The sequence below is a fragment of the Paramormyrops kingsleyae genome, chromosome 3 (genome assembly GCF_048594095.1).
Source record: "Paramormyrops kingsleyae isolate MSU_618 chromosome 3, PKINGS_0.4, whole genome shotgun sequence".
NCBI lineage: Eukaryota > Metazoa > Chordata > Actinopteri > Osteoglossiformes > Mormyridae > Paramormyrops > Paramormyrops kingsleyae.
In genome coordinates, this window is record NC_132799.1 from 25,359,693 (window position 1) to 25,384,562 (window position 24,870).

General features: G+C 41.6%; 2 long non-coding RNA genes across 2 annotated transcripts; one reads left to right on the plus strand and one right to left on the minus strand.

The window, feature by feature from the left end:
• Window positions 1–10,654: 10,654 nt before the first annotated feature.
• LOC111837793 (uncharacterized) lies at window positions 10,655–17,307 on the plus strand. The gene is made up of 2 exons (XR_011989575.1): window positions 10,655–11,351; window positions 15,581–17,307. It is a non-coding gene; the product is annotated as an uncharacterized lncRNA (long non-coding RNA).
• Window positions 13,456–15,313, minus strand: LOC140588231 (uncharacterized). Its single transcript, XR_011989574.1, has 2 exons — window positions 14,208–15,313; window positions 13,456–13,664 (listed from the first exon to the last, which is right to left on the minus strand). It is a non-coding gene; the product is annotated as an uncharacterized lncRNA (long non-coding RNA).
• Window positions 17,308–24,870: the final 7,563 nt, after the last annotated feature.

A 24,870-nucleotide genomic window follows, 5' to 3' on the forward strand; every position in this document is an offset into this window, starting at 1 on the left:
TACCTGTGGCTATGGAAGTGATTGGAAAACCTGATTTCAATTATTTGGAGGGGTCTCCCAATGCTTTTGTTCATATAGTGTATCTCTGATGGAAAATCAGATCGGTCTGATATTACACTGAATTATTGATCATGTTGTGCACTGCTCCACAGGACATCTGGTGGGGGCAGGTCCCACGGCCCCCATGAACAGAAGTGCCTGCTGTGTATTTATGTACTGTAGGACTTTCTATAGATCAGACACTTAAAATTGCTCTGCAACTTTCAGTCTATCCTGAGCAATAATATTACTATAACTTAAACTGAAAGAAAAATATATAAAAACTAGGGCTGGGAATCGATTTTTAAAAATAACCTTAAAAATCACATAGTTTTCTGTGATTAATCAGGATTTTTAAAATGAGTCTGACTTAAATTATACAACTTCATTGCCTACCCTGTCAATTTTGCCACCCGGGTGGTTAATCAGTTTTGTTATGTTAGCATTTATTTCTATAATAATAAAGTATTTCATCAAATGAGAGGTAAGACAAATGATCCATTTTGTCAAAGGAAAATAAGTAGGATTTATGTGTTGGAATATCACACAGACCAGGAGTTGTGTGTGAATGTCTCCCAAAATCTCTGGGTATGAAGCCCTCGGTTGGAGATTAGCAGGAATCAGATAAACGGGCTCCTGATTGTAAGCTGCTCATGTCTCTCTTCTGGTTTAGAAGCCAGGTTTTCCAGTGGTCTATATGAGTCTAAATAAAACACCAATGTTAGTAAATGGGATTCCAGACTTTCAGCTAAAAACAGCCAGTCCACAGCAATCTTCCCAAACACAGATCCATCGGCATGTATGATCTCGACCCTGCAGAGCACATTAGGTAAATATCAGGTATTTAAGGCTGTGCCAAAACCAAAATAGCAGAGTGGGTCTGTTCAACAAACTAAAAGAAGTGGATCATTTCACAGCAAATATTTTGGAACAGAAGTAGAGTAGTGTATGAAGGTTAATTAAGGCACGCAATAAAAATATCATGGCGTGTCATATATATATACAGCATCAACAGTAAGCACTCTGCCAACGCTACAGGTTGATCGTAATTATGTCCTCTGCACTGCTGAGCTGTGTTGCCAAGTTGGAGACCACAACCCTGAGGGGGATTTTAAAATGAGCACGTAAACGGCATTTGCTGCACCAGGAAAGTCTTTGCAGCAGACCTGCAGCACATCAAAAGGAAATTCCAACTAATCAGACCCCAGTCCCTGTGTTAGTCTCTGCTATTGGATGACCCTCTCAGACCCCAGTCCCTGTGTTAGTCTCTGCTATTGGATGACCCTCTCAGACCCCAGTCCCTGTGTTAGTCTCTGCTATTGGATGGCCCTCTCAGACCCCAGTCCATTAAGACACAGACAGACACACACAGGTGAGAGTGATGTCTGGGGTCTGAGCACAGGGTCAGCCTTTTATCCAACACCCCAGCAACATTTTATAGGGGGTTAAGGGCTTTACTCAAGGGCCCAGCAAAGATGTAGCTACTCTGTTGCCCTGCTGAGGATGGCATTCAAACCGGGGACCTTCCAGTGACAGACACACAGGTCTAACCTCCCGCGCCACACACCAGCTGCCATCGCCCCAGTTTGGCTTTATTGTTGGGGGGGTAGGTCTATCGAGGTGCTTCGGAGTACCAGTCGGGAGTTAGATATGAAGTCTCGGTTCTTGCACCTGGATCACAGACGCAGGAGAATTTCCTTAATCTGCCTGTAGGTGGTGCTGCTAACAGAAGCTCCTTACCTGCATGCAGCCTTGGAAGCCGTCCCGGACGGTCCCGTTGTCCCCCAGAATTCCACCCACAAACAGGCTTTTCAGCCGCAGGCCTGGAAGCTCGCTCCCGATCCCCACGGCCCGCTGTGTGCGAGACCCCACACAGTTCCGGCCTCCTTGTCATAACCTCAGACACTGACACTAAACCTCTAAGCTAACCACAGCAGCTGGTCATTTACTTTCTCTGTAAATTACTGAATTAACAGGCATATTTTGTTACTTTGTCAATTTCTTCTTCTTTAGCTAAATTAAAGATGCTACCTATCCTATAGACCCTGATATGTAAATATATACCAGTCACTAATTTTAATCTCTGAGGTTAAATGCGTATAAGCAGGATAATTGAAAGAGAACGTTACAATAGCATTATGTGTTTTGTAGAATATGCAGCAGTTCTGGGAAGAGACACACTTTCCAATACAGTACGGTTACAGTCTCAGCAAAGCTGCATCCTCATTACTCTGCTCCTTAAGATCTGCTTCTCTGGGATAAAGACGATCTGGTAGGATGTCTTGGGAGTGGCTGCTTTCCCTGGTCATTCCCTGGCAACCTTTAGGGAAGTTGCAAGGTAAGGAGAGAAACCTCCCATTCAACCACTGTCTGGAGAACAACTGCGGTTTAAAACAGGGCCGAGATCAGAATCACCTGAAGCTTGGGAAAGAACATTGGTGTTGGCTAGTATCTTTTATGTTTCACCGCTCTCGTCCTTTGTAAAACTTTAAGGGTCGGGAGGTGATTCCTGCGATGCTTGGACATTGCTTAGTATTAAATAAATGACTCGGAAGAAAGAGGATGGGGAGCGACCCCAGTAATACACCGGTCCTGAGTTGGAACTCTTCTGGGCACATGGTTCTTAAATCGACTAATAAATACCCGTGCGCGGGTCTAGTGGCCTCTTCAAAGGCATCTAGAAAAAACTTTTTCTGAGAAGGAAACATTTGCGGCACTAAAACTTTGATTTGCATTCTGTCACGCACATTCTTAAACAGACAATAATAAGTATTTAGGGCTATAGTTCTACTGTACTTCCCCTGGTGAAATACATTCTGCACAAGGTAGATGACTGAATTTGACGGTGATGTCTGAACCTCGTGAAGGCTTCAGCCACAAGTTTGTTTTTGGGCTCACTGTCCATCAAATCATCGATAATTATCAAGGAGCCAGAAGAGAACCGCTCCTCATCTTCCCAACTTTTAGGAAGTCCTTCTATAAAGTCAATTGCAGCGATCTGTTCACGCAATTCATCATAAAGTGGCTGATAGGAAGCATACTGTAACACCATACAATTTTTTTTAACGGGTGCACCGATGAAACAGTGACTCTGATTTAAAAGCAATTCTTTAGTGAAATACGTTTTCCCTGAAGAACACAGAGGCTGAAAGACTAAGACCATAATTAAACAGGACACAAGCAGGACAAACCAAAACAGGGAAACAAATAACTAATAAAAACACTAGGGAAAAACAGAAAATTAAAAAACAAACAAAATGGCTGAGGACTGATCTCTAGCCAGCCTCAAAGCCCAGACCCGAGGGTTTCAGCCTCAGAACCACATGCACAACCTTCTGACCTACACATGTAGGGCAGAGAGCAAGGAAAACACACGAGGGACTAGAGCTACACATCAGAGGGGGAAAAGCAGGGTAACCAGCACCACCTGCTGGCCATAAGTGACAAGACATGTAGGGCAGGGATGAACTGGCACCAACCCTGACACTACTACACTTTATATTCCTACACTAAGTTTAAAGACATTAAGGATAGCAGCTCTGTCCTTGAACCTGACTGACAGAGTGAACTCTATGAAATTTATGGTACCAAAATAATTTTTTTGTCAAACCCACTTCAGGATTAAGCAAGGCTGTTGTGGCTTATAACAGCCTAGCTTTTCATTGCTTGAGAGAGGGTTTATGGGTGAGACAAAAAATTGTGAAGTGCCTTTGAATAGAACTGCTGTAGCGGTGGGCGTTACAGGCTATGCAGCTTTCTGACATGGAGAACTGCCTCATGTTACGCATATCCGCCTCTGATAGGGGATAAATTAGACAACAAAATCTTCAAAAAAAAACTCATTGTGGGGCATTTGCTCGCTCCTCTGGGGCTGGGATGGGGCTGCAGCTCATAGTTGGATTGTGAGTGAAGGAATAGAGAAGATGCTACCAAGTGCTTTATTGTAGTTACAAGCCAACAACAATTTGCACGATAAAGTTACACGCTGCAGGCACAGGCTGCACAATCTGAGTGAATTATTCTTTGCCATTTTCGGTAAAAGATAAATTCTTTTCATTTAATTTATGAAAATATGTTTTACTGATTTCCTACCAGTAATCATTCCCTTTGTCACACAAGGCTTTCATTTTTCTCACATTCTCTTCAAAAGCACTTTGTATTGGTTTTAAAGTTGTTTCAACACACTGGAGTTGACCCTTCTCTGACATTTGCAGAATACATTTAAAGGTTTCCTCTACTACTGTCATGAGGGGCTCAAACAAAATAACCTTCCTAGTCTGTATCTCACCTACTTTAGCTATCCCAGCTAAACTAACAAAGGCAGGGGCTTAAATACACTGATACTGAGGACTAACATAGGGCAGGGGCTTAAATACACTGATACTGAGGACTAACATAGGGCAGGGGCTTAAATACACTGATACTGAGGACTAACATAGGCAGGGGCTTAAATACACTGATACTGAGGACTAACAAAGGCAGGGGCTTAAATACACTGATACTGAGGACTAACAAAGGCAGGGGCTTAAATACACTGATACTGAGGACTAACAAAGGCAGGGGCTTAAATACACTGATACTGAGGACTAACAAAGGCAGGCGCTTAAATACACTGATACTGAGGACTAACAAAGGCAGGGGCTTAAATACACTGATACTGAGGACTAACAAAGGCAGGCGCTTAAATACACTGATACTGAGGACTAACAAAGGCAGGCGCTTAAATACACTGATACTGAGGACTAACATAGGGCAGGGGCTTAAATACACTGATACTGAGGACTAACAAAGGCAGGCGCTTAAATACACTGATACTGAGGACTAACAAAGGCAGGGGCTTAAATACACTGATACTGAGGACTAACAAAGGCAGGGGCTTAAATACACTGATACTGAGGACTAACATAGGGCAGGGGCTTAAATACACTGATACTGAGGACTAACATAGGCAGGGGCTTAAATACACTGATACTGAGGACTAACAAAGGCAGGGGCTTAAATACACTGATACTGAGGACTAACAAAGGCAGGGGCTTAAATACACTGATACTGAGGACTAACAAAGGCAGGGGCTTAAATACACTGATACTGAGGACTAACAAAGGCAGGCGCTTAAATACACTGATACTGAGGACTAACAAAGGCAGGGGCTTAAATACACTGATACTGAGGACTAACAAAGGCAGGCGCTTAAATACACTGATACTGAGGACTAACAAAGGCAGGCGCTTAAATACACTGATACTGAGGACTAACATAGGGCAGGGGCTTAAATACACTGATACTGAGGACTAACAAAGGCAGGCGCTTAAATACACTGATACTGAGGACTAACAAAGGCAGGGGCTTAAATACACTGATACTGAGGACTAACAAAGGGCAGGGGCTTAAATACACTGATACTGAGGACTAACATAGGGCAGGGGCTTAAATACACTGATACTGAGGACTAACAAAGGGCAGGGGCTTAAATACACTGATACTGAGGACTAACAAAGGCAGGCGCTTAAATACACTGATACTGAGGACTAACAAAGGCAGGGGCTTAAATACACTGACACTGAGGACTAACATAGGGCAGGCGCTTAAATACACTGATACTGAGGACTAACAAAGGCAGGCGCTTAAATACACTGATACTGAGGACTAACAAAGGCAGGCGCTTAAATACACTGATACTGAGGACTAACAAAGGCAGGCGCTTAAATACACTGATACTGAGGACTAACAAAGGGCAGGGGCTTAAATACACTGATACTGAGGACTAACAAAGGCAGGCGCTTAAATACACTGATACTGAGGACTAACAAAGGCAGGCGCTTAAATACACTGATACTGAGGACTAACATAGGGCAGGGGCTTAAATACACTGATACTGAGGACTAACATAGGGCAGGGGCTTAAATACACTGATACTGAGGACTAACAAAGGCAGGCGCTTAAATACACTGATACTGAGGACTAACAAAGGCAGGGGCTTAAATACACTGATACTGAGGACTAACAAAGGGCAGGGGCTTAAATACACTGATACTGAGGACTAACATAGGGCAGGGGCTTAAATACACTGATACTGAGGACTAACAAAGGGCAGGGGCTTAAATACACTGATACTGAGGACTAACAAAGGCAGGCGCTTAAATACACTGATACTGAGGACTAACAAAGGCAGGGGCTTAAATACACTGACACTGAGGACTAACATAGGGCAGGCGCTTAAATACACTGATACTGAGGACTAACAAAGGCAGGCGCTTAAATACACTGATACTGAGGACTAACAAAGGCAGGCGCTTAAATACACTGATACTGAGGACTAACAAAGGCAGGGGCTTAAATACACTGATACTGAGGACTAACAAAGGGCAGGGGCTTAAATACACTGATACTGAGGACTAACAAAGGCAGGGGCTTAAATACACTGATACTGAGGACTAACAAAGGGCAGGGGCTTAAATACACTGATACTGAGGACTAACAAAGGCAGGCGCTTAAATACACTGATACTGAGGACTAACAAAGGCAGGGGCTTAAAAACACTGATACTGAGGACTAACAAAGGCAGGGGCTTAAATACACTGATACTGAGGACTAACAAAGGCAGGGGCTTAAATACACTGATACTGAGGACTAACAAAGGGCAGGGGCTTAAATACACTGATACTGAGGACTAACAAAGGCAGGGGCTTAAATACACTGATACTGAGGACTAACATAGGGCAGGGGCTTAAATACACTGATACTGAGGACTAACATAGGGCAGGGGCTTAAATACACTGATACTGAGGACTAACATAGGGCAGGGGCTTAAATACACTGATACTGAGGACTAACAAAGGGCAGGGGCTTAAATACACTGATACTGAGGACTAACAAAGGCAGGCGCTTAAATACACTGATACTGAGGACTAACAAAGGCAGGCGCTTAAATACACTGATACTGAGGACTAACAAAGGGCAGGGGCTTAAATACACTGATACTGAGGACTAACAAAGGCAGGCGCTTAAATACACTGATACTGAGGACTAACAAAGGCAGGCGCTTAAATACACTGATACTGAGGACTAACATAGGGCAGGGGCTTAAATACACTGATACTGAGGACTAACATAGGGCAGGGGCTTAAATACACTGATACTGAGGACTAACAAAGGCAGGCGCTTAAATACACTGATACTGAGGACTAACAAAGGCAGGCGCTTAAATACACTGATACTGAGGACTAACATAGGGCAGGGGCTTAAATACACTGATACTGAGGACTAACAAAGGCAGGGGCTTAAATACACTGATACTGAGGACTAACAAAGGCAGGGGCTTAAATACACTGATACTGAGGACTAACAAAGGCATGGGCTTAAATACACTGATACTGAGGACTAACAAAGGGCAGGGGCTTAAATACACTGATACTGAGGACTAACAAAGGCAGGGGCTTAAATACACTGATACTGAGGACTAACAAAGGCTTAAATACACTAATACTGAGGACTAACATAGGGCAGGGGCTTAAATACACTAATACTGAGGACTAACAAAGGACAGGGGCTAAAATACACTGATACTGAGGACTAACAAAGGCAGGGGCTTAAATAGACTGATACTGAGAACTAACAAAGGCAGGCCCTTAAATACACTGATACTGAGGACTAACATAGGGAAGGCGCTTAAATACACTAATACTGAGGACTAACAAAGGGCAGGGGCTTAAATACACTGATACTGAGGACTAACAAAGGCAGGCGCTTAAATACACTGATACTGAGGACTAACAAAGGCAGGCGCTTAAATACACTGATACTGAGGACTAACATAGGGAAGGCGCTTAAATACACTGATACTGAGGACTAAAAAAGGGCAGGGGCTTAAATACACTGATACTGAGGACTAACAAAGGCAGGCGCTTAAATACACTGATACTGAGGACTAACAAAGGCAGGCGCTTAAATACACTGATACTGAGGACTAACATAGGGAAGGCGCTTAAATACACTAATACTGAGGACTAACAAAGGGCAGGGGCTTAAATACACTGATACTGAGGACTAACAGAGGGCAGGGGCTTAAATACACTGATACTGAGGACTAACAAAGGCAGGGGCTTAAATAGACTGATACTGAGAACTAACAAAGGCAGGCGCTTAAATACACTGATACTGAGGACTAACATAGGGAAGGCGCTTAAATACACTAATACTGAGGACTAACAAAGGGCAGGGGCTTAAATACACTGATACTGAGCACTAACAAAGGCAGGGGCTTAAATACACTGATACTGAGGACTAACAAAGGGCAGGGGCTTAAATACACTAATACTGAGGACTAACATAGGGCAGGGGCTTAGATGCACTGATACTGAGGTCTAACATAGGGCAGGAGCTTAGATGCACTGATACTGAAGATTAACATAGGGCAGGGGCTTAAATACACTGATACTGAGGACTAACAAAGGGCAGGGGCTTCGATGCACTGATACTGAATACTAACAAAGGGCAGGGGCTTAAATACACTGATACTGAGGACTAAAAAAGGGCAGGGGCTTAGATACACTGATACTGAGGACTAACAAAGGGCAGGTGTGAATAGTCAAAAACAACCAATCAATCAACAAAGCAGGGCAACAGGCAACAGGTGGAATAAAGTACAATAAATGAGCACTGGACAAGAGAACTACAAGCATCTCACAGCTCTGTGTCGTGTTTGCATGTTTGCCCACTTTGTCAGGTTAGAGCTCTGCTGAGACATAGAGCCGCGAGTCAAACAGAGTAGCAGGTCTGAGGAAGCAGGACTAGGCGGCACACTAATGAGGTGTTTATACACCTCTATGCTGCGTAAAATTCTTTTGGAAAATCTGCTTATTAAAAGTAGGTAATGTGATCCATCCATCCACCCATTTTCTGTAACTGCTTGTCCTGTCCAGGGGGGGTTGCGGGGTCCGGAGCCTATCCCAGAAACTATGGGCGCAGAGCAGATCGACATTATATGAGAGAAAAAATTAATAAATTTTAGTGATTTACACAGCATCCCCGGGAACAACTGGCCCGTTATTTAACTTTTCCCATTATTTCCAGCATTCCTCATTATTTCCAGCAGAGGTCAGGCTACAGCAAAAGTCCTAAATGAGGTTTCTGAAGGAATCTTAGCTGGTTTGTCCCCGAAGGTATGGCGTGTGTGTTTGGGTGTGTGTGCGTGTGTCTGTGTCTGTGTGTGCATGTGTGTGTACGTGCAAAAGGCCCTCAAATATGACTTATTTTCCATAGGGCCTAAAAAGTGAAAAATACCATCTTGACTGATATTGAATTAATTGTTGCTGGTTGATTTCTTGTTATATTCTTTTAAAGGCAGCCCGTAGTTTAACTATGTATTCATGAATTTGAATGTATGTACTGATATTTAGCTCAGTTTCATGAGCACCATGAACTGAAAAAGACACAGTTTGATAAGGTGAAGTTATTGTGCCCAAAATCTAAAAACTGCACTTCCCAAAGAAATTCCATGTCTAGATATGAATGAATGAAAGTTACATTTATATCATACTTTTTCAAGCACCAAACTGCTTTACAGAAACAATGGGGAGCCACTTCAGCCATGACCACTGTGTAACGGCCACAGGGGCGTTGTGACAGCAGCCATTCTGCACCAGTACGCTCACCACACAGTAGCTAAGGTGGTGAAGGGGCAGGAGAGAATTCACCAGTTAGATACAGGGCATGATTAGGGGGGCATCTCATCTGAAGCACAGTGTCCCCATCACTGCACTGGGACCTCAGGACCCACACTGACCACAGGATGGACTGACCTGCTGGCCACACCAACACCTCTGCCAGCAGCAACCCAGCTTTCCTAGCTAGTCTCCCATCCAAGTACTGCTCAGGCTCAGACCTGCATAGCTGCAGGGGATTACCTAATCTGCATTGCAGGTAGTATGACTGCTGGCCAGAAATAACCATTTACATGATTTTAAGGGCAAACTGCTACCAACCAGTGGCGCAGATAAGATTTTTGAATTGGGGGGGACCAAGGATATTTTTTCCTTATGCAAAGACGGCAGATGCTGTTTTTTTGTCCTGTAAGTGGGGGGGACGGGGGGGGGGGGGGGGGGGGGGGGGGGGACGGGAGGGATCGAGGTCACTCTGAATCTGAAGGGGACCCATCCCATCCGTCCCAGGTGCTAACTGCGTGCCTGCTACCAACCCCTTATAGAACCAGATGTGTAAATATATACCAGTCATCAGTTTTAATCTTGGTAGGTTTAAATTTCTTTAAACTGGTTTATTGAAAGACAATTTTATATGATCATTATATGTTTTGTAGAATATGTACGGCAGTTCTTTGCCTAATTTAAAACATTTAAAATCGGCTTGTCATGCATTAAACCATTTCCCCAAATATGCAGCAGGAAATCTCACTACAATTGCAGTTTTAAGATGAAATCACATGAAACTACTGGAAAAATTATTTAAAAAACTTCCACCTGGCCAAACGCGCTTCAACATACATACAAACGGCTCGGTGTTATTCCCCACCAACCATCCCTGCTTTCTAGTGAAAAGCTCGATTAGCTACATTAATACTGATTGTTGGGATCTTCGTGTGACATTTTATATTTACAGTCAAGACATAAATGAAGAGCAATCACTCGTCGTTTTTTGTTGTTTTCTTATTTTCTAAGTTTGCTATTGGTTATTTAAAACACTTTTTCAAAACGTCACGCAGATTCACGCCGCGCCCACTTCGCCTCACTTAAAAGGAGCTCAGTTGTATTCAGACTGAGGGTCATAAAATACTGGTGTTAGAAATAGCTTGTGATAGTAAAAGATGCCTTGTCAGGATGTTAAGCTTTCCGAAGAGACGTTCGTGATGAACGTAATACCGCTTCTCAAAGAGGGCATCCTTTGCTTTAATAATATTTCGGTCATTATATTTACTAATGAAGGCAACACGAATAACAAATACGATGAGCTTCGCTCTTTAATTATTAAAGGGAAGGATAATTTTGTGCAAGCAGAACAAAGAGCTTCTGGTATTTTAGCAAGTATAGATAAAGAGTGTGAGGAATTAACTCAACAGAAAGGAAAACTGCAACGACAACAGGATGATAAGAAAACCGAATACAAAAACCTACAAGACCAGCTTGCAAGTCAGCAGAACATACTACTGGAGCGTCAGAGATCATTAGCGAATGCAAATACATACTTACAAGCAACACAGGCAAAAGTTAATGAGATGCGGAGAAGAATGGAGCACGATGAAGCTGTGAGGAACGCTGGGATCGGTCTGATGTTCATTCCGTTTGTTGGAACCATAATTGGTGAGTGATAAATTTGCAGAGTTGTTTTTTATATATCGTATTTCATATCAAGTTTAAAATGGCCCACTATATTTTAATGAGAAAAATGTTATTTAAGGTATTATTCAAGCCAGAAAACAAAGGAGTCTCAAAGTTATTGTACGTGCTGTTAAACTCTAACAGACCAAACCAGGTGAAGCGTGATTCATATTTAGCTGGAAGTAACACAGGTTTGAGTCGCAGGGCAGGTGGGTACCAGCCAGAGCATGTGAGCGGAGCGGAGCGGTGAGAATTTCCGCTCCTCGCTCACGAGGCTGTTGGCTCCGCCCGCTCCTCCGCTCTAATTCGCACTAAGCCGCTCCGCTCAACACCGCTCCTCGCTCCACTAAAATGTCCTCCCGCTCCAGTCAAATCGCTCCACGCTCGCTCCAATTTAAAAGAGCAACAAATAATCTGCATGCCTAACAAATGTCACCTTAAACCGAAGCCTTATGTCATAAAGAAATATGAGCAACGGCAACATTGCCAGTCAGAACAGAAAATATTTATTTTTAAGCAACCTATCGGCAACAACGGACAGGTTTGGAAATGGCATTCCACACAAAAATAGGCTTAAAAATAAAGGAATCAGTGGGTTTAATAGCCTAAAGAATATACAGACACGTTTTAAATTCCTCAATTTTTTTCTGTTGATGCAGCACGTCTCTAAAATAAAATTTTACGTTACGTGAAATTAAAAAAAAATCTTATTAGACCTACTTTGAATGACAAAACGAATTTATTTGATTACCAATATTTACTTTATAGGCTTTTATACTTTAATTTACTTTATAGACTTGATATGCTACAACCATATAAAACTTGCACGCGTTTTGCTCTGGCTTCCGCTTGTTTGAGTAGCACACTCATGTTTCTGAGAAAAGTGATTCGAAAGTGAATCTTTACTCACTGAAACAGTTTCACCACATTGTTGTTCTTGCTGTACATTCTTGTCATCTATACGTTTGATAAGAATAGTACACTTGTATGATTTATCAGTTTCCTTTGTGAAATACTTTGCGAATTCCATCTCGGCCAATTTGTGTAACAGTCTTGATAATTGTACAGATGAATTCTGGGTAGATTTGGGCACGCCTCAGAATTGTAGTGTGAGCGGTATCGGAGCGGAATTGGAGCGAGACAAAGCGACCGCACCAGCCTTAATTAGAAAACCCGCACCGCGCTCTGACCAAATTCCGCTCCTCGCTCACATGCTCTGGTACCAGCTTCAGGGCATCTGCAGAAAAACACCCTTAATACTGTCAGACATGAGTAAGAACTGATCTGGGCTGCGAACAGAAGCATGTGACCAAGGGGTGGGAGAAGGAAGTTTAGGGACTCCCAGCTGGCATTTTAACGTGGAGTCAGCGTTGAATCAACGTCAGGTGTCAGTGTTGGATAACCGTTGGATTTTGTTTAGATTTTGCAAATCTAATCAACGTTGAAATAGCAACGTCATTCCAACGTCACGTTTGTCAACATAGGTGAATTTGCCAACATTGAATCAATATTGATTTTAGTTTAGATTTTGCAAATCCAATCAACGTTAAAATTTCAACGTCACTAAAGTCCTGCTTTTCAACAGTTTATTTTGTTAAACTGTTTTCACTAAAGTACTGATGTTTTCAACAGAACAAACACCTTGAAATGGATACATAAACGAGTTAGTGGACATGCAGAGTCAGCTAGGACTAGGGTGACCAGATAATCCATGTCAGGGAGGACACTCTGAGCTAGTACAGGTATTGTAAATTACCATTTCAATTAAACGGACCTGGATTTCACTTGAGCACTGAGTTCTTGCTGTGTGCTGATTGGTCAGTCTCCTGTAATCATGCATGTTTCACTAATGCTAATGTGAAACAGCTGGATGAGTCTTTCAGTCAAGGAAATAAACCAGTCAAAGCACAAGAAGAGCTGAGCTATTTAGCCGAGCACAGGAGCCTTTCAATTTGAAAGTAGTTTGTAAAACCCGAAGTAGCTCAAAGTGTCCTCCCTGACATGGATTATCTGGTCACCCTAGCTAGGACAAAGCCAATTGGTAAAAGCAAGACCAGGAAGAAGATTAATAAAGACATTTCACTGATTAAAGAAACATGCTTTATTACGTAAAACATTTTACACAAACACTTGTTGAACTAGAACAGCCCAAACACTGGGCCACATTGAACATGGCTAGTTATTTTTCCATTTTTCTGCCACCGCCACCCATCCTCTCTGGTGCATATTTTAAATATTTGGCCATGTGTTCATTTATTTTTGTTGTTGTAGTATCAGATGAGCTGAACACCACGTCTGAAAAAAAAAAAAAACAAAAACTTTGTTTAGTTTATTTTTAAACCTGTTTTACAAAGGAGGACGTCCCCAAAGGGAGTTTTTGACAGGTTTATCTCACTTTTGGGTACAAATTTGTCCACAAAATATAGTTAAGTCACACACATGGACACAGCGCTTCGCGGTTAAATTAACTTCTGCCCACATGCACGCGCGCACACACAGAACGTTCGGTTGGCGGTTTTTGACAGTCACACACACGGACACAGCGCTTCGCGGTTAAATTAACTTCTGCCCACATGCACGCGCGCACACACAGAACGTTCGGTTGGCGGTTTTTGACAGGTTTATCTCACTTTTGGGTACAAATTTGTCCACAAAATATAGTTAAGTCACACACACGGACACAGCGCTTCGCGGTTAAATTAACTTCTGCCCACATGCACGCGCGCACACACAGAACGTTCGGTTGGCCGTTAAACGTCTGACCATACACACAATACGTATTAATATGTGGGCCAGAGTCAGGCACACTCAAAATGTATTTAGGAAAGTTCTAGTTACCGCCAGATTCCGTCCAAAACGGTCCACTGTCAGACAATCTTCTAGCCTGAAGATGAAGACGCAGACCCACTTCGCGCATGCGCAATTGTCTGGGACCGTCAGAGCCAATAAAATCCAGTTCTAGTCACTGCCATTGTGTGATGGACAACCGCCGTCCTGCAATCAAGTCCTTGTATTGCTCTCAGTAAAAAAGGGCTTTTTTATGCTTTTATATTGTCAACAACAGTATGTGTCATATGTCATATAAAAAAAAATATTCACATACCTCAACAAGAAGAACATAAAAAAAAGAAATAAATATTTATTATAAAAATTACATAGGATTACAATGCAATTTTTACTTTAGGTCAGCACCAATCCTTCTATTTTATTATTTCTTCTTCTTTGTCTTTCGGCTGTTCCCTTTCAGGTGTTGCCACAGCGAATCATTTGCCTCCATCTAACCCTATCCTCTGCATCCTCTTCTCTCACACCAACTAACTTCATGTCCTCTCTCACTGCATCCATAAATCTCCTCTTTGGTCTTTCTCTAGACCTCCTGCCTGGCAGTTCCAACCTCAGCATCCTTCTACCAATATATTCACCATCTCTCCTCTGAACATGTCCAAACCACCTCAATCTGGCCTCTCTGACTTTATCTCCAAAACATCTAACGCAGTGTACGGTGTGACAATATGCACACAAAAAGCAATATATAGGCCTACATAAGAATGGAAGCTTGTTTCTTATATGCAACGACTTGAAAATTTACAAATGCAACAAAATAAAATCTTTTCCAGTTTCATGCTTTGCCTATTTGCACATATTTTTTACTTCTTAGAAGTATTAATCCCAGCTGGCATTTTAACGTGGAGTCAGCGTTGAATCAACGTCAGGTGTCAGTGCTGGATAACCTTTGGAATTTGTTTAGATTTTGCAAATGCATGGTTGTAAAAATAATGTTGATTTGACGTACAACTCAAATTTTATTTATATTTCTATGTTGAATCCATAGTTAGTTAACAACACCATTTCAACCATTTGGTATTCAACGTTGTTTTGACGTTGAATGAATGTTTTTTTATAAACTGACATTATTTCAACCACATTTAAACGTTTAAGGTCGGTCGAATGCCAGCTGGGCTGTTTTAGGGAGCAGGAGTGCTGAGGAGCACAAGGGAGACGCAGGTGTGGGATTTGATCTCAAACTAGAGGTCTGGGGGCTTCAGGGTTTGTTTGGTGCCTGAGAGAAAAGAGAGATTTTATATTATTGTCAATGCACCTCTTACCTCATTATCTCTCCTATTGTCTTGCCACTGTGATTTCATGTTTTGAATTATCAGCATATGGCAATTAGAATGTCTCATGTATGATTTTTAACTCTTGTTTTACAGGAGCTACCCTGATTGGGGTCTACCAGACAGATCTGAACAACGCAACTGATGCTAAAAATCAGGCTCAAAGTGAAGTTCACAACTGGGAACGTGAAGTGGCAAGTAGTTCTCAAGGTGTTTCTGACTGTCAGACAAAGATCAACCAGAAGACACAGGAGATTTCTCAAGTTAACTCCAGTTTGGAGGTGTTAGGAAGAACCATAGAAGACGTGACAAAGCAGCGCTTTGTTATAGCTGATATCCAAGAGAAGTTCAGGAACGCTGTCAGGGTTTTGACCAATCTAGCTGGAATAGCTAAAGTAGGTGAGATACAGACCAGGAAGTTTATTTTGTTTGAACCCCTCATGACAGTACTAGAGGAAATCTTTAAATGTGTTCTCAAAACGTCAGAGAAGAAGGGTCAACTCCAGTCTGTCGAAACAACTTTAAAACCAATACAAAGTGCTTTTGAAGAGAATGTGAGGAAAATGAAAGCTTTGTGTGACAAAGGGAATGATTACTGGTAGGAAATCAGTAAAACATATTTTCATAAATGAAATGAAAGTCAAGAAAGTCAGAATATATCTTTTACAAAAAATACATTTTTACTGTCATGTAAATTTCATTTTATTCAAATCCTTTAACTAGATTAATTGCCATAACAGTTGTTAGATTAATCGCATCGAGTTCTACCATGTGCGTAAGTAGCTGTATGCTTTTCTACTTAAGCACATTCAGTCATTGACTGGGGTTTGTGCACATTAAGGCTGATTATACCATCCTGTGCATTCTAACTCTCACAAGTGCTTTCAAGCACATTTCCAGCTATGCGCTCTGGAGGACTGTATGAAGTTAAACGCCTCCATGTGGCCAAATATAACACTGCATTTCTTTGTACAAAATCTGAATATGAACAATATGAAACGTTTTTTTTACATTTATCTTGAAATAAATGTTACCTTCCAAAAACACATGTGAATGATCATTATATAAAAATACACACACACACAAATATATTACTATTAGGCTAGATTCAACACAAGTGACATCTAGTAGGCAAATCAATTAATCTAGAAAACTGGGTAATTTTTTTTTTTAGTTTCAATTAAGAGTAAAAACACAACCTTGAAAAAAACTGAGACTGCAGCACAATTTTTTGTTTCTCGTATTTCTCAATTTATGGGTGTGGTTTGTATTTTTTTTTTTTTTTTTTGTTGGGAAACTGCAGCCTGGATCTTCTCTGTTTCTCATATATGAAGGGCTTCTTCCTTGCTTTATGGGACATCACATCCCAGTGTCTCCTGCTTCACATTTTTCTTGTGGCCATCTTAGAAATTTTGAGCCCAAAAGCAACCTGCTGCTCGGTGTAGCCTTCTGCCAGCAGAACCAGGATTAAACCAGGATTTAAAAATGCAGATTCTTAAAAAATATGGAGCTGTATTTTAAGTCGCGGTGTCTGCTATGTTAAAGTGAATTAGCAGCAAGTTCTTTCGGAGCAGATAACTATAACAAAGGCAGTAACTGGCTAAATATTTCATGTTATTTTGTTCTATTTACCCATGTTTTATGGATCCAGCATTGAAAAGTTTAATTTGTGACTGTTGTAAAGTGTTTCACAGAAAAGCAAGCTCTCTGTCTTTATGAAGGGAGAAGAATCGCCAGCCCCTTCCTATGCTTATGTTGTTTGCTTTTACTTTGCTGTTTTTTCTTTAAGTAAAAATAAAGTTTTTTAAGATCTAGACCTACAAGCAAGTCTTTAGTTTTATTTTGTTGTTTAAGTCATATTCACCTCCAGACTGTATTCACCATTCCCCGCCTCTCCCATCATACTGCAGTCCCCACTGGGTCAGTAAAGCTGAAGTCATACTGCTTATGAGGGACCAGCAAGCAGACAGGGGCACAGAATTTATTACTAACCAAAATTTACTGAAAATCCAAAAATCATCAAAATACAAAAGAATGTCCAACAAAGGAAAATCTTGGGCCCAATAAAATGAGGTCAACCAAACAGAATGAAACCAAAATTAAAGCATAACATAACTCAACCTACACTGAACATAACTGACCTCCCAAATAACACACTGGGGAAACATATATACTGGGTGATCAGTCCAGCAACACACACACAAGGGGGAAACGCTACCATAACACTTACACCTACATGCCAGTAACTCCATAGACCCCATAACATATTTAGCCCATGAAATTATACAAACAATTTTATAAAGGAAAACTAAATCAAAGATGTTAACTATAATATAATAAACAACTATGCCAAAACCCAACTCCCCATCCCCTTACTGTGGGCTCCCGTTGGTACCGCTGATGGGAATATAAAGGGAACCATGATGATCTGGACTGTTTGCCCATCGGACCAAAAGAATGCACACACAAATTCCAGCTGTTACACTCCTCCTGGTAACTGCAACTTAAGAATATAAGCACACGTGAATGTTGACACAACCATACCTTGTTAAATTAACATCCTGACAAATAAAATTGATTAAATGTGCCTGGTGTGTTTCATGAAAACAGTGATGAAAAAACCAAACCATGTATAAATGAAACCGGGGTAAAACATATTCAAGTACTGTAGCACTTGTGCTTGCAGGTCAAGGTGGGGTTACCATCTCTGGCCATCACACTGCTGCTATGCCGCACCCGGGCCTGGCCTGCCCCTAACCCTCCCTCACCATGCCACGTCACATCACCAACATCCCTAACCCTAACCCTACCCTGTCCACTGGAGTTATCGAGCAGGAAGCAGCACACGGCCATGGTTGCACAATTATTTCCTTATTTGTAGAAGCCCAATGTCTTTATTATTTAGAAATGTGACCAATCATTTCTGACCATTAATTTTATATTTAAACTGACCCCCTCTTTAAACTTTCTCCAGTGCACTCTCTTATCTCCAGCTCTCCACTGCTCTAAGTGACCAATTATCTGCAAGCCTCAGAGCCAAGTCTCGTAGGATTTGGAGGCATGTCCATCATCATGTTGTATCTAATCATACTGCATCGCAATAAGGGTGAATCATATCGTATTGCAATAGATCACATCACAGAGATGGAGATGCACATCCCTACTAGACCATGTCATATTCCTATAATCCCGACTAAAATAAGCAGTTAAGAGGATAGATACAAATACAGTACAAACCACAATTACTAAAACCTGTTTCAGTTACAACCTGTTCACACATAAATCTGTTAGCAGCATCAGCATATTTGGAATAGTAACCTAGATCAGTTCAGACTTGTCTCCTCAGAAGCAGTAGGTTGTTATTCTTACATTTAGTTTTTTTTTTTTGCCTGCAGCTGTAATAAAATTTGCTTTACATGACAGTTTAGGTAAGTTCAATGGGAGGGTTAAACCCATAGTTAGATGACACTGTATTCAGCTTGAACGTCCTAATTAAGTAATTTTTAGTACACTTGAAATTTGCTGAACTAAACAGTAAAGGCTATTTTATTAATGAAACTTTGAATTGTTGAATAACACATTTCAGAAAGTGCTGCTAGTTGATGTTTAATTAAGCCGACATAATGATGCATGCAGTTGGCAACGTGCTGCATGACAGCTACACTGAATGTGACTTTGTAATCACAAGAAAATGATGAGAAAACTAAAAATATTAGCAGAAAACAACTTTTGCTGCGGAAAAAGAATACATGGCCTTTCTGGACTTCTGTACTTGAGACTTGAGGGTGCCCACATGATTATGGGCCTACTGTCCTGTGTATTAGAGACTCAGAAAATGCATAACCTCAGATGTGACTTTATGCCCAGAGTATAAGTTCATTTTCCATAGTCACATCTGAACAAGGGGAAACTTTTAACTTGTGCTTGAAGGTGACCAAGAAGATTTATAGTCTAGCAGGTTTATGAACCTGGAGATGGAGCAGATAGCTGACTGCATGGTTTTTCTGTACATGTCCCTTTCAGTCAGTCAGTAACTGTACCAAACTCTTCCTTGTGTCATGTCAGTATTGGACCAAGGAAGAGACTGACAACCACTGGTGAAACATCACACTATTTATTAGGATGCACAATTAAACAAAAATTACACAAAACGATAAAATCAATTAAAAGCAGGGGAATTTCTAGCTATAGGGGCTGGGGCACATGACGTCATCACCACTACACTCGCCATGCGGGGTGGGGGCTTCACTTATCTCTACAGGATGACGGGAGCATGCCTTACTAGATCAGGGTGGGAAAATATTATTTAAAATAGACTTAACAGACAAATAAGTATAAACCTGAACGATATAAGTGACACTTGTTTCTATTCAAAGAGCATTATTAGAATGTACCTGACTAAGATTGAAGCTGACGCAATTCTTTAAATTTAAGTTTATCCTTTAAACCTAGTTCCAAACCCAGCAAACTTTTTGCTGACATAAAATTTTGTGCAGTTCTCATGCTTTTTCATTTTGGACTTTATTTAAAGTAGGAAGTAAGAAAAGTTGTGTAAGAAACAACTTCACACTTCTCTATTTAGTGTAGAAGTTGGAGTCGGTTTGAGCAATCTTAGTAAATATGCTTATTAGACTATGATTACTATAAATAATCATTGTGCAGTTCAATTGTTGAAAGACCAATTGAATTAAAACAACAAACCACCCTTCCTTATAGATTCCATTACAATAATTTTATTGGTCCTATTACAATTCATTTGATGCAGTGAGCAACTACGGAAAAACCATGTTAACTGCCTGTTGGCCCTAAAATAATGCAGCTAGTATTATACAATGAAACATATTACTTCATTATAATGTTGCATAAATGTTTAATAATGCATTTAAATAATGTAATGTGCTCTGTCTCTGTCCAAATAGCACACTCATTGCATCTAGAAAACATTTCTTTTTCTATAAGCACAAGAGCACATTTGCCATACCTTTGCCAGAAGTGGGCCAGAGCCACAAGCCATATAACTATTTTTTAATAAAGTACTTAACATGTGGCCCATATCTGTTTTGTGACATTTGGGCCACATTTGTCTAACCACAAGTGGGCCACTTTTAGCATACATCTGTTTGCCGGTGCCTGAACCGGGCCAGCAGTGCCACACATTTGCCAGAAGTGGCCCACATCTGCATGCTATCTGGGTTTGATATACTGTAAGTGACACTTGTTTTTATTCAAAGGGCATTATTAGAATGTACCTGACTAAGATTGAAGCTGAAGCAATCCTTTAAATTTGTGTTATGCGTACACATTTGACCTAGTTCCAAACCCAGCAAACTTTTTGCTGACGCTTACTTTTATGAAACAAAATGTGCCATAAAATTTTGTGTAGTTCTCATGCTTTTTCATTTTGTACGGTTAAAATTAATTTAAAGTAGGAAGTAAGAAAAGTTGTGTAAGAAACTAAATAGGGAGAGACCGGAAGTCTGTCCCTTATTCTTGCCAAATTCACACTTCTCTATTTAGTGTAGAAGTTGGAGTCGGTTTGGGCAGTCTTAGTAAATATGCTTATTAGACTATGATTACTATAAATAATCATTGTGCAGTTCAATTGTTGACAGACCACTTGAATTAAACCAACAAACCAAACTTCCTTATAGATTCCATTGCAATCATTTTCTTGGTCCTATTACAGTTATTTGATGCAGTGAGCAACTACGGAAAAACAATGTTAACTGCCTGTTGGCCCTAAAATAATGCAGCTAATACTATACAATGAAACATATTACTTCATTATAATGTTGCATAAGTGTTTAATAATGCATTTAAATAATGTAATGTGCTCTGTCTCTGTCCAAATAGCACACTCATTGCATCTAGAAAACATTTCTTTTTCCATAAGCACAAGTGCACATTTGCCATACCTTTGCCAGAAGTGGGCCAGAGCCACAAGCCATATAACTATTTTTTAATAAAGTATTTAACATGTGGCCCATATCTGTTTTGTGACATTTGGGCCACATTTGTCTAACCACAAGTGGGCCACTTTTAGCATACATCTGTTTGCCGGTGCCTGAACCGGGCCAGCAGTGCCACACATTTGCCAGAAGTGGCCCACATCCGCATGCTATCTGGGTACAGACATTTTCAGTGAAGTGAGCTGCCAACCGGACGACTACCCGAGTGCCCCCCCACCATCGCGGGCAGGGAGCAGGGGTGTAGGAAGACCCGCCCACTCTCCTCCCCCACGCACCTGTCTGAGAGGTGGAGTGTTGGATGCATGTGTTGGTGATTGTGAGTGTATGTGGTGTACGGGATGAGTATGACTGTTGAGAAACTTAAGATGGATTTAAAATTGACGGGGGAAGCGCGGAGGAGCGCTGCTTGCAAACAGCTCTCCTCCCCATCACCCCCCCCGCCAAGACCCTCAATGTATATGGTGTAAGTAAAATTGAGGGGCGGGCAGCAGTGAAGAGGTGAGTGAGACCACCTCAGCGGCCCCACCCACCAACCTCTGAGTAGTGCCCCCACCCCCCAAGGCCCTGTGTGTATACTGATATGTGATGACTAAAGTGCAATTAAAACAAGGGGAGGCAGAGGGCCGCACAGCACAGCGAGTAAGGCCATGTGGATGGCCCCCTCACCGCAGCGTGCGCGGCACATTCCCACCCCGAGATCCTACATGTGTGCGTGGGGGTGTGCGTATTATGTGAGTGAGGGGGGAGAGGGGCTGGGATTCATGATACCAAGGGGGAGCAGAAGAGAGCCAGCTAACCAGCTGGCTCATTAGGCACCCCAGCCCCCCACCGCAGCATGTTACTTTAAATGTTGCGCTGTTACCATTTTCTGCTTATATACAAATACCGTATATATATATATATATACACTCACCTAAAGGATTATTAGGAACACCTGTTCAATTTCTCATTAAATGCAATTATCTAATCAACCAATCACATGGCAGTTGCTTCAATACATTTAGGGGTGTGGTCCTGGTCAAGACAATCTCCTGAACTCCAAACTGAATGTCAGAATGGGAAAGAAAGGTGATTTAAGCAATTTTGAGCGTGGCATGGTTGTTGGTGCCAGACGGGCCGGTCTGAGTATTTCACAATCTGCTCAGTTACTGGGATTTTCACGCACAACCATTTCTAGGGTTTACAAAGAATGGTGTGCAAAGGGAAAAACATCCAGTATGCGGCAGTCCTGTGGGCGAAAATGCCTTGTTGATGCTAGAGGTCAGAGGAGAATGGGCCGACTGATTCAAGCTGATAGAAGAGCAACTTTGACTGAAATAACCACTTGTTACAACCGAGGTATGCAGCAAAGCATTTGTGAAGCCACAACACGCACAACCTTGAGGCGGATGGGCTACAACAGCAGAAGACCCCACCGGGTACCACTCATCTCCACTACAAATAGGAAAAAGAGGCTACAATTTGCACGAGCTCACCAAAATTGGACAGTTGAAGACTGGAAAAATGTTGCCTGGTCTGATGAGTCTCGATTTCTGTTGAGACATTCAAATGGTAGAGTCAGAATTTGGCGTAAACAGAATGAGAACATGGATCCATCATGCCTTGTTACCACTGTGCAGGCTGGTGGTGTAATGGTGTGGGGGATGTTTTCTTGGCACACTTTAGGCCCCTTAGTGCCAATTGGGCATCGTTTAAATGCCACGGCCTACCTGAGCATTGTTTCTGACCATGTCCATCCCTTTATGACCACCATGTACCCATCCTCTGATGGCTACTTCCAGCAGGATAATGCACCATGTCACAAAGCTCGAATCATTTCAAATTGGTTTCTTGAACATGACAATGAGTTCACTGTACTACAATGGCCCCCACATTCACCAGATCTCAACCCAATAGAGCATCTTTGGGATGTGGTGGAACGGGAGCTTAGTGCCCTGGATGTGCATCCCACAAATCTCCATCAAATGCAAGATGCTATCCTATCAATATGGGCCAACATTTCTAAAGAATGCTTTCAGCACCTTGTTGAATCAATGCCACGTAGAATTAAGGCAGTTCTGAAGGCGAAAGGGGGTCAAACACCGTATTAGTATGGTGTTCCTAATAATCCTTTAGGTGAGTGTATACTGTATACTTCTGGTTTTATACTTTATTGTATGTTGTTTTTGTTGTGCATACACGTTGTAAATGCTGTACCCCTGGCAGGAGTGCTTTCCTCTTGTTCCTGCCCTCTCTTTAAGTGTTCCCAGCTGCCTCTTGTTTGCTCCCTCGTTAGTCTTGTATTTAAGTCCTTCCCAGTCCTGAACTCCCCAGATATTTCATTAAAGTTGTACCCCCATGTTGCCTGTGCTTTGCTCCTGTCTGGTTTACCAGTTTGGGTCCCTCGTGATTCTGTTCATTTGCTGTTTTACCCTTCGTAGTTTTAATCAAGTCCTTTTTGTTTTCGGCTCTGGTGTCCTTTGTTCTGTCACATGTGTCACCTATGAACAACTTTGCCTGTAGTTGACTTTTCCACTGTGCTTACAGAGGTACCATCAGACAAACACATTGCTCAGCAGCTCATTGTGCATTTCTCATGTTTTTCCAGCAAAGGTCAGGCTATAGCAAAAGTCCTCAATGAGGTTTCTGAAGGAATCATACCTGGTTTGTCCCAAAAGGTGCGATTTTGGTTGGACTGCTTATGGGTCTGTACATATGTCATTATTTAGCCAATCAGTCACTGGTTGAACGGCAGTTCCACACCCTGGACCAGCGCTTTCATTTGGCTTATACAGTAATCCCTTTTTCTGAGCAGCATCTGTCTCTTTCTTGCTGAATTACAGGAATCATATATTGTCGGCTCAAGATGGTGACATGCTGGAATGCTTTTGATTCACACCAAACTCACCACGTCACTCAGAAAATGGCAAACTTAATTTGATTCATTACTTTTAGTTGATACTTGAAAGACAAGTCGTCAACCCATATTGTACATCTTACTGACCTTCAATCTCATGGACATTGTAATCTGCTAGGTATCATAAGGTAAGTGTTACATTGTGGGGACCAGATTTCCTCACGCTGAGCTAAAACTTGTAGCTTGTTACCTTGTGGGGACTTTTTGTGATCCCCACAAGGATAACCGCAGTTTTATAAAAATCTATGAAAGCATTTAAGAACAAAAAAATGCTAAAATTCTTATATTTTGTTTGGGTATTTATGGTTAAGGTTAGGACTAGGTAGTGGTTAAGGTTGCCATAGTTGGGATTAGGGTTATGCTGATAGAAATTAACAGTGAGTCCCCATAAAGATGGACTGTGCATATTTGTGTATGTGTGTGTTTGTGTGTGTGCAGAAGGCCCCCATGTGTGACTCATTTACCATAAATAACAAGAAAGCCACCTTGATATTTAATTGTTGCCTATTGGTACATTTCCT